Genomic DNA, 11,876 nt, shown 5'->3' with positions numbered 1-11,876 from the left:
GGTGGGGGGATGGGTCAAATAAGTGATGGGATTAAGGAGTGTACTTGTGATGAGCACAGGATGTTGTATGGAATTCTTGAATCACTATATAGTACACCTGAAACTAGTACTACATGTATGTTAACAAACTAGAATATAAATAAAACATTAAAAAAGAATAATAAGTAACCTGAAAAAAATGAAAAAGACATTATTAAAAAATAAAACTACACTCCTTATACCCATTAAGATAGTTACTATTTAAAAAAAAAAAAAAAAACATGGGGCGCCTGGGTGGCTCAGTCGTTAAGCATCTGCCTTCGGCTCAGGTCATGATCCCAGGGTCCTGGGATCCAGCCCCGCATCGGGCTCCCTGCTCTGCGGGAAGCCTGCTTCTCCCTCTCCCGCTCCCCCTGCTTGTGTTCCCTCTCTCGCTGTCTCTCTCTGTCAAATACATAAAATCTTTAAAAAAAATTAAAAAAACACAAAATAATAATAAGTGTTGGCAAGGATGTGGAGAAATTGCATTCTTTGTGCACTACTGATGGAAATATGTAATGGTGCAATGAGATGGTGTAATGAGATCCTCTGAGTTGGAGTGAAAAAATGTAGGAGGACCCTGATGAAGCTGAAGACACTAGACACATAAATTCCGAAATGTCTTCTCTACTCCTACTGGTAGCAGCTTCTCTACTTTCACTGATAGCAGCTGGTCATCCCTGTCTGACAGGATCAACCTTCTGCTGCCTGAGTAAAGCGTAATGGCTTCCCCTACAGCAGTAGCCAAAAAAGACAATACTGATTCTCCTAAGGGCACATCCCCAACTCCCCCCTTTGCTTCTACATCTATAATTAGACTCAAGTCCCAGAGGGCTCTTAAAGGTGTAATTATTGACAAGAAGGTCTACACTCCAAAAGAATACTTGCATTTTCTAATTTATTTATGCATAAATTTATATACACAGAAATGCAGAAAACATATATGAGAATGGATATTAAGGGTGTGGGATAACGATGGAAGGAACACAAAGTTGGATGAGGGTGAATTCAAATCTTCCTCAACTTATGATGGTGTCATGTCCTGATAAGCCCATTGTAAATTGAAAATATCCTGATAAGCCCATTGTAAACTGGAAATATCATTGTAAATTGAAAATGTATTTAATACACCTAATCTCCCAAAGATCATAGCTTACCTAGCCTTCCTTAAACATGCTCAGAACACTTCCATTAATCTATAGTTGGGCAAAACTAACACAAAGCCTAATTTATATAAGTGATGACTATCTCATGTAATATATTGATCCTGTACTGAAAGTGAAAAGCAGAGTGGTTTTATGGATACAGAAGAGTTAAAAGTATATTGGTTATTTACCCTTGTGATTGTGTGGTTCACTGGGAGCTGCAGCTCACTGCCGCTGCCCAGCACCTTGAGAGACCACAAAGCATTAGCCCAAAGTAAGATCAAATTTCAAAATTTGAAGTATGGCTTATATTGAATGCGTATTGCGTTTGCACCATTGCAGAGTAGAAAAATCAAGGGTCAACTTCTGTGAGTTAGGGACCATCTGTATAATGATATGGTCTCACAAAACATACATTTTTTTCTTTAATGTTGCTGACCAGGGATATAGGAAGAACACTAACAATTTGTTTGTTGGGTTGGTTGGTTGGTTGGCTGAAACATGAACCAAAAGGTGGCCCATAGTGACCAAATTAGACATACTACACCTGACTTGGTTTAATGTAGAGGGATTCAAAGGCTTAGGGAGATCAGAATGTTAAAGTTGATTTGTCATTGATTACATACTCAAGTGGGGAGGATAAAAAAGACACACTTTTCACCACTACTATGAGAAATAAATGTATGAGGTGAGTCCCAGCATTCTTGAAGACCTCTTTGATAACTCTTCTCTGTAAACTAGACCTTACAGTGGGCACTGTAGTCACTGAACTAGGAAACGTAGATGCAATAGGAGTAATTGGATCCCAGGGTGCCAAAGACCATTGATTGGTGGCCATCAATTGACAAATGCAAGGTGGGCACAGTTCTCATAATGGAGAGCAGAGTCAAAGTAGCAGTCAGAATAATCTGACTTGGGGGTGCCTGGGTTGCTCAGTGGGTTAAGCATCTGCCTTTGGCTCAGGTCACCATCCCAGGGTCCTGGGATTGAGCCCTGCATTGGGCTCTCTGCTCAGCGGGGAGCCTGCTTCTCCCTCTCCCTCTGCCTCCTGCTCTGCCTACTTGTGCTCTTTCTCTCTGTCAAATAAATAAATAAAATCTTTAAAAAAAAGAAGAATCTGACTTGTACAGACCTATAGCATTGGCTAGTTGATCTAGGGTGTTCCTAGAAGTGAAATAGATGGGAAGCCTAATAAATTCTTACTTGATCTGTATAAATAGAAAAGTTCCAGCTCAAGTTAATAAACGTTTAACCTGAATAATAAAAACAGAATTATAGCTGTTCAATCAATTCCCAGACTTGAGGCAGTTTATACACCCAGACTTCCTGAATGAAGAGGAGGACAGGTCCCCTTGAGGAATTAACACCACCTTTTACCAAGGAAACCATGCATTGGGGAAAAGAAAATAATCTGCAACTAATGAATCATTGAACACTATACCAAAAACTAATGATGTACTATATGTTGGCTAATTGAATTTAAGTTTAAAAAATAATATAATAAAATAACAATAAAATAATAATTAAAATAATAATAATAATCGGAACTTTTGGGGACTACTGGACACTGGCTCTGAACTGATGCTAAAATAAGAGCCCAAACATCACCATGATCCACAAGTCAGACTAGGCACTGAAGGAGGGGTGATCGATAAAGTTTTATCTCGGGTCTGTCTCATTGTGTGCCCAGTGGGTCTCTAAATCCATCATGTGATTATTTCACCAGCTTCAGAATGCATGATTGGAATAGATCTACTGATCAGTAGAATCACCATGTTGGTTCGTTGACCTGTATAATGAGGGATATTATGGTGGGAAAGGCCAAGTAAAAGCCACCAAAACTACCTCTACCTCAGAAAATAGTAAAATAAAAGCAGTACTGCATCCTTCAAAGAGTTGCAAAGGTTAATGCCACCATCAAGGATGAAGGATACAGCAGTGATGATTCCCACCGCATCCTCATGCAAGTTGCCTATTTGGCCTCTGAAGAAGATGGATGCATCTTGGAGAATGGCAAGAATTATTGTAACCTTAACTACGTAGCACCTCCAATTGTAGATGCTGTACCAGATGTGGTTTCATTACTTGCGTAATGACCCACTTTTCTACAGACTGCAATTTTCTACAGACTACAAATTAAGTATTGATTACATCTAACAGGTGTTTGGGGGGTTTTTTTGTTGTTTTTTTGTTTTTGTTTTTGTTTTTGTTTTTGTGTGGACTTGTTAGGATTTTCCCTATGTAAGACCAGGTAGTCAACTAATAGAGGCATTAATACTTCTTCTTTTCCAATTCTGATGTTTTTTATTTCTTTTTCTTGCTTGATCAATCTGGCTAGGCCTACTAGTACTCTGTTGAATAAGAGTGGTGGAAGTGGACACTTATGTCTTCTTTCTGGTCTTACAGGAAAAGCCTTCAATTTTCACCTTTGAGATGATGTTGGCTGAGGGTTTGTAAATATATAGCCTTGATTATGTTCCAGTATGTTCCTTCTACATCCAGTATGTTGTGAGTTTTTATTATAAAAGGATGTTGAATTTGTTAAATGTTTTTTCTTCATCTTTATGATCATGTGATTTTTATCCTTCACTCTATTCATTTAATGGGACACATTTATTGATCTGCATATGTTTACTCATCCTTGCATCCTGGAAATAACTCACATTTGATCATGGGGTATAATCTTTTAAGGTGCCATTGAATTTGCTTTGCTAATATTTTGTTGAGAATTTTCCCATCTATATTTGTCAGGGATATTGACTTATAGTTTTCTTTTCTTGTAGAGTCTTTATGTGGCTTTGGTAACAGGGTAATGCTGGCCTTGTAAAAATAGCTTCAAAGTGTTCCTTCATCTTCAATTTTTTTAAAGAGTTTGAGAAGGATTGGCATTAATTCTTTAAAGTTTGACAAAATTCACTAGCGAAGCATCTCGTCCTGGGCTTTTCTTTGTTGGGAGGTTTTGATCACTGATTCAATTTCCTTACTTGTTATTTGTTTAAATTTCTATTTCTTCCTAATTCAATCTTGGTAGGTTGTATGTTTCTAAAAATGTATCTATTTCTTCTAGGTCATTCAATTTGTTGGCATATACTTGTTCATAGTAATCTCTTATGTCCTTTGTATTTCTGTGATATCAGTTGCAATCCTCCATTTTTATTTTTTTTAAATTTGGTTTTTCTCTCTTTTCTCAGTTAGTTTAACTAAAGGTTTGTCAGTTTTATCTATCAAAGAACCAAATCTTAATTTTGTTAATTTTTCTATTGCTTTTCTGTTCTCTATTTCATTTATTTCTGCTCTAATCTTTATTCTTTCCTTCTTTCTGCTAACTTTGTACTTATTTTTTATTCTTTTTCTAGTCCCTTGAGTTATAAAGTTAGGTTGTTTATTTGAGAAATTTCTTTTTCTTGATGTATGCTTTCATCTCTATGAACCTCCCTCTTAGAAGCACTTATGCTCTATTACATAAGTTTCAGTATTTTATATTTCCATTTTTGTTTGTCTCAGGTATTTTTTATTTTCCTTTTGATTTTTTATTCCTTTGGTTGTTCTGCACTGTGTTAATTTCCACATATCTGTGATTTTTCCAGTTAACCTTCTATTATTGATTTGTACTTTCTTACCACTGTAGTCAGAAAAGATAATTGGTATGATTTCAGTCTTTAAATTTGTTAAGACTTGTTTGTGGTCCACCATATGATCTATCCTAGAAAATGTTCTATGTGCACTTAAGAGAAATGTGTATCATGATATTGTTGGATGGAATGTTTTGTATATGTTTGTTAGGTTCATTTGGTCTATGGTGTTGTAAAATCTAGTTTCTTTATTGATTCTCTGTATCAGTGATCCATTCATTGTTAAGAGTGGGGTATTAAGGAATCCAACTTTTATTGTATTTCTGATTATTTCTTCTTTTAGTTCTGTTAGTATTTGCATTATATATTTAGGTGTTCTAATGTTGGGTGCACAAATATATACAATTGTTTTATCATCTTGATGGGTTGGCCCATTTATCATTATATGACACTTTTTGTCTCTTTTAGCCATTCTTAACTTAAAGTCTATTTAGTTTGATAAAAGTATATCTATTTCTGTTTGGTTTTTTTTTAGTTCCAATTTGTTCGAAATAACCTTTTCCATCCTTTCACTCAGTGTATGTGTATCTTTAAAGCAAACGTGAATCTCTTGTAGGCAGCATATTGTTGGAAGTTGTTTTTCATTCATTCAGTTCATCTATGCCTTTTGATTGGAACATTTTATCCACTTACATTTATAGTAATTATTCACAGGGAAGGACTTACTATTGCCATTTTGCTCACTGTTTTCTGTCTGCTTTGTAGAGCCTTTGTAACTAGCTTCTTATCTTGCACTCTTTTCTGATTTGATAACTTTGTATAGTGATATGTTTTGACTTTTTTTATCATAATCTCTTGTGCATATACTAAAGGTTTTTCCTTTGTAATTACCACTAGGCTTAGATAAAATCTACTTATAACATCTTTAAGCTGATAGCAACTTAATTTTGACAGCATACAGAAAATTTATACTTTTACTTCTCCTTCACCCCCTTACTCTTAGGTTATTGATGTTACAGCTTTTATGTATTTTTTTATATTGTGTATTCATTTAAAAAATATTATAGTTATGGTTATTTTTAATATGTTTGTTTTTCAAATTTAACTTGGGGTTATAAGTGACTTATGCAGTACCATGACAGTAATAGAGAACCAACCTTGACTATACATTTACCATCACCAGTGAGCTTTACACATAGATTTGTATGTTTTTGTGATGTTAATTAGCATCCTTTTATTTCCTCTTGAAAGATGCTTTTTAGCATTTCTTACAAGGCAGCTCTAGGGTTGAAGCTTCTCTTTGTTCAGGAGAGTCTTTATTTCTCCTTCATTTCTGTAGGGCAGCTTTGCCATGCATAGTATTCTTGGTGGACTGGGAGTTTTTTGTCCAGTGTTTTGAATATATCATCCCACTTTCTCCTACCCTGTAAAGTTTCTGTTAAGAAATCCCCCTATAGTCTTGGGCACCTGGGTGGCTCAGATGGTTAAGCGTCTGCCTTCAGCTCAGGTCATGATCCCAGGGTCCTGGGATGGAGTCCCACATCAGGCTCCCGGCTCAGCGGGGAGCCTGCTTCTCCCTCTGACCCTCTCCCCTCTCATGCTGTTTCTCTCTCGCTCGCTCTCTAAAAAATAAATAAAATCTTTAAAAAAAAAAAAAAAGAAATCCCCCTATAGTCTTATGGGGATTTCCTTGTATGTAATGTGTTGTTCTTTTCTTGTTTCTTTTGAAATTCTCTCTTTATCTTTGACTTTTAACAATTGAATTATAATGTGTCTTGGTGTAGCCCTTTTCAGGCTCAAACTATTTGGGGTCTTTTGGTCATCCTGAATGTGGATATCTGTTTCTCTTGCATGTTTCAGAAGTTTTCAACCATATTGCTCTAAGTTTTCTTTCTGTCCATTTCTCTTTCTCTTCTGGTATTCCCATAATGTGTATATTATTTCTTTTGATGGTGTCCTGGTAAAGTCCTTTGGCTTTCTTCACTCTTTTTCTTTTTTTGTTGTTATTGTTCCTCTGACTGGATAGGTTTAAATGACCTATCTTCCAGCCCACTGATTCTTTTATTTTTGTTTAGTCACGTGATGTTGAAGCTCTCTATTGAATTCTTCAGGTCACTAATTGTATTCTTAAACTCTAAGATTTTTGTTTAGGTTTTTTTTTTTTTAATTCCCAATGTTTTTTATTTCCTGTTGAACTTCTGTTTTGTTTATGCATTGCTTTCCTAATTTCATTTCATTGTTTGTCTAAATGTTATTGTACATCACTTCTTTTAAGAGTATACTGAATTTTTTGTCAGATAGTTCATAGATCTCCATTTCTTTAGGGCCAGTTATTGGAACTTTATTAGTTTCCTCTGGCAGTTTCATGTTTACCTGATTATTCATGACCCATGATTCTTGATATCTGCACACTTGAGTAAGTTATTTCCTCTTCCAGACACGACCTGTTTCCTTTGCAAGAAACAGTCCTTCATCAGTCAGTTCAGCTTGGGGTTCTAAAGAGGTTAACAGTCAGGATCCCTGGACAAGGGGGGCTTAATACCAAGGTCTCTATTTGGGTGTGGTCTCTATTTGGGTGAGGCCACCAAAGTAGGGGTGCTACTGAAAGAAGGGGGTGGTACCATTGGTCAGACTCTATGGTTGTATAGGCCTGCTGTGGCCTACATTCAAATGGGGCCATTGGCTGGGCTCCCTGACTGGGCAGGATTGCTGTCTATGCTCCAGAGTCTGGTGGGCTGTGCAAGCACTTATGGTTGGGAAAGTTTGCTGTCTGTGTTCTCAAGACAAAGTACTTGACAAAATACAAAATCCCTTCCTGGTAAAAATTCTCCACAAATTGGGTACAGAAAGAATGTACCTCAACATAATAAACCCCATATATGACAAACCCACAGCTAACACTGTACTCAGTGTTGAAAGGTTGAAAATTTTTCCTCTAAGATAGGAATAAGACAAAAGTGACCATTTTCATCACTCCTACTCAACATAGTACTAAAACGCCTAGCCAGAGCAATCAAGGAAGAAAAAGAAATGAAAGGCATCTAAACTGAAAAGGAAGAAGTAAAATTGTCTTTATTTGTAGATGACATAATCTTAAACATATAAAATCCCAAGGCTTCACCAAAAAAACTGTTAGAATTAATAAACCAATTAGATAAAGTTGCAGGGTACAAAATCAAAATATAATAATCAGTTGCATTTCTATATACTAACAACAAATTTTCTGAAAAAGAAATAAAGAAAACAATCTCATTTACAATAGAACCAAAAACAAGGCAATATTTAGGAATAAATTTAACCAAGGACATGATAGCTCTCTACACTGAAAACTATAAGACATTGATGAAGAAATTGAAGAAGACACAAATAAATAGCAAAATATCTTGTATTTGTGGATTGGAAGAATTAAGATTGTTAACATGTCCATACTATCCATAGCCATATTTAGATTCAATGCAATCTCTATCAGGATTCCAATGAAACTTTTCACAGAAATAGGATAAACAATCCTAAAATATATATGGAGCCACAGAAGACCTGACTAGTCAAAGCAATCCTGGGAAAGAACAAAGATGGAGGTCTCACACTTTCTGATTTCAAAACATATTGCAAAACTGTAATAATCAAAACAGTATGGTATTGGCATAAAAACAGATACATAGATCAATGGAACAGAATAGAGAGACCAGAAATAAACTCATACATATACAATTAATTAATCTTTGAGAAGGCACCAAGAACACACAGTAGGGAAATCAGTCTCTTCAATAAATGGTGCTGGGAAGACTGGATATCCACATTCAAAAGAAAAAATTGAACCACTATCTTACACTACTCACAAAAATTAACTTGAAATAGTTGAAAGACTTAAGTGTAAGACCTGAAATCATAAAATTCCTGAAAGAAAACATAAGGGGAAAGCTCTTTGACATTATCTGGGCAATGATTTTTTTGGATATGACAACAAAGCACAGGGGGAAAAAAATGAAATAGGCAATGTACCTCAAACTACAAAGCTTTAGCACAGTAAACAATCAACAAAATGAAAAAGAAATCTATTAAATGGGAGAAAATAATTACAAACCATATATCTGATAAGGGGTTAATATCCAAAATATATAGGAATTCATACAACTCAACAGCAACATAACAATAATCAATAATAATAATAATATATATTATTATATATATAATAATAATAATCCAATTCAAAAATGAACAGAGGGGCACCTGGGTGGCTCAGTAGGTTAAACATCTGACTTTTGGTTTCAGCTCAGGTCATGATTTCGGGTCATGGGATTGAGCCCCACATCAGGCTCTGCTAAGATTCATCCCCACTACCTCTTCCTCCCCCTCTGCTCCACCCCCTGCTCATTCTTGCTCTCCCTCTCGCTCTCAAGTAAATAAATAAAATCTTTTTTTAAAATGAGCAAAAGAGGGCGCCTGGGTGGCTCAGTTGGTTAAGCGACTGCCTTCAGCTCAGGTCATGATCCCAGGGTCCTGGGATCGAGTCCCGCATCGGGCTCCCTGCTCTGCAGGGAGCCTGCTTCTCCCTCTCCCACTCCCCCTGCTTGTGTTCCCTCTCTCGCTGTGTCTCTCTCTGTCAAATAAATAAATAAAATCTTTAAAAAAAAAAAATGAGCAAAAGACTTGAATAGACATTTTTCAAAAGAAGATATTTAAATGATCAAGAGGTACATGAAAAGGTGTTCAACATCACTTATCATCTTGAAAATGCCAGTCAAAACCATGAGGAATCATCTCACACGTTATTATAGCTACCACCAAAAAAACCAAGAAATAAGAAATAAAAAAAGACAGCTTCTCGAAGGCTCTCGGCGCGCCCCGGCCCGCAGGCACCCAGCACCCGCCCGCCCAGCTGCCTCTATGCCCAAGAGGAAGGTCCCCTCCGCCGAGGGGGCAGCGAAGGAGGAGCCCAAGAGGAGGTCGGAGAGGTTGTCACCTAAACCTGCTCCTGCAAAAGTGGAAACGAAGCCAAAAAAGGTGGCAGGCAGGAAAGGATAAATCTTCAGACAAAAAGTGCAAACAAAGGGGAAAAGGAGAGCAAAGGGAAAACAGGCTGAAGCGGCTAACCAAGAAACGAGAGAAGACTTACCAGCAGAAAACGGAGAAACTAAAAATGAGGAGAGTCCAGCCTCTGATGAAGCAAGAGAGAAAGAAGCCAAGTCTGATTAATACCATAAACCATGTCTCATCAGTGGTCCCTGTCGTCCTTCTTGTACAATCCAGAGGAATATTTTTATCAACCATTTTGTAAATGCAAGTTTTTTAGTAGCTCTAGAAACATTTTTAAGAAGGAGGGAATCCCACCTCATCCCATTTTTTCAATGTAAATGCTTTTTTTAAGAGGTGAAATCATTTGCTGGTTGTTTATTTTTTGGTACAACCAGGAAATAATGGGATATTGAATGTGGGAGGCTTTGATTGTCTTGGGGTCAGTTCAACATTCCATAGATGGGGTAGTTTTTATATCCTATAATACCAAGCATGCTAAATGGCAATTTGGAGTCAGCCGTGCATTTACTATGTCTTGAATACTTTAAATTACTTCTATTCCCATGTTGTTTTGGTAGAATTGTTTCCTAAAGTAAACCACTCCTAGATCTAGGCTCTCCTGGCCAGAATTCTTGGGCACTTTGTAACATCTTGGTCGTGGTAGTCCAGTTTTCCTAGTAACTCTGTTAATGTGCTGTGCAAGATTGAGAATTTGAGTATGTAGTGTATATGATATTAAATTGTGAATTAATGGGCTTAACAATGTAACAGTGTATCAGCATTTGAAGATCTTGGTACTTGATATACTGTTAAGGAAAATTTGCCTCCAAATTTTAAGCTCGAAGGTCACTGGAATAACTTTTAGAAAAGAATCACAACTACATGGTTTTTTTAGATTTTCGGTAGGTACGTTAAGAAGGGTACAAATTGAAATGTCTGTACTGATCCTCAAAACAACCAATAAAAACTCAATTAAGAAAAAAAAAGAGGGCGCCTGGGTGGCTCAGTTGGTTAAGCGACTGCCCTTCGGCTCAGGTCATGATCCTGGAGTCCCGGGATCGAGTCCCGCATCGGGCTCCCTGCTCAGCAGGGAGTCTGCTTCTCCCTCTGACCCTCCTCCCTCTCATGCTCTCTCTATCTCATTCTTTCTCTCAAATAAATAAATAAAATCTTAAAAAAAAAAAAAAGAAATAGAGAAAGACAAATACTGTTGGTATCACTTATGTGTGGAACCTTAAAAAAAAAAAGTCAAACTCATAGAAACAGAAAATAGAATGGTGGTTGTCAGAGGTTGAGGGGGTGGGGGAAATGGGGATATGTTGGTCAAAGGGTACAAACTTTCAGTTTCAAGATGAATAGTTTCTGAAGATCTAATGTACAGCATGATGGCTACAGCAAATAATAGTAATACTGTATTGTATATTTGAAATTTGCTAAGAGAATAGATCTTAAGCATTTTCACCTCCTCTACCTGCCAAAAAAGTAACTATGTGAGGTAATGGATGTGTTAATTAACTTGATTTTTGAAATTATTTCACAATGTATATGTCCATCAAATCATCACATCATATACTTTAAATATACACAGTTTTGTCTATTATACTCAGTAAAGCTGAGAAAATTTTTTTAAAAATTAAATTAAAACACTTTAAAAAGTAAAAGTTTAACAATTTCAACTGTTTGTAAAATAATGGTTTTTTAGAGTGCCTCAGTGGCTCAATTAAGCATCCACCTTTGTCCAACTCTTGATTTGGGCTCAGATCATGATCTCAGAATCCTGAGATGGAGCCACCTGTCCGGCTCCACACTCAGCCAGGAATCTGCTTGAGGTTCTCTTCCTCTCCCTCTGCCCCTTCCCCAGCTTGCACTCTCTCTCTCTCTCTCTCTCAAATAAATAAATAATTAAAAAAATAAAATAAAATAATGTTTCCTCTTAACCATTACAGACAAAATCTAGAAAACAATACCTTATATTGAAGAAGCATTCATTTGAAGTATTATTTTCTTTAGTTTAATTTTCAATCTGTTATTTTCTATGAGATCTTGCTAAAATAAAATTTACTACTGTTTTGGATGTGGCAAAGTAGTAGGGGGATGCTATGTTTGCCTCATCCTTCAAACACAG

General features: G+C 36.5%; 1 pseudogene; it reads left to right on the top strand.

Moving 5' to 3' along the window:
* Positions 1–9,622: 9,622 nt before the first annotated feature.
* LOC110581067 lies at positions 9,623–9,931 on the top strand (annotated as a pseudogene).
* The last annotated feature ends 1,945 nt before the right edge of the window (positions 9,932–11,876 follow it).

This window comes from Neomonachus schauinslandi, chromosome 5, assembly GCF_002201575.2.
Source record: "Neomonachus schauinslandi chromosome 5, ASM220157v2, whole genome shotgun sequence".
NCBI lineage: Eukaryota > Metazoa > Chordata > Mammalia > Carnivora > Phocidae > Neomonachus > Neomonachus schauinslandi.
This window is presented reverse-complemented; position numbering and strand designations above follow the sequence as displayed.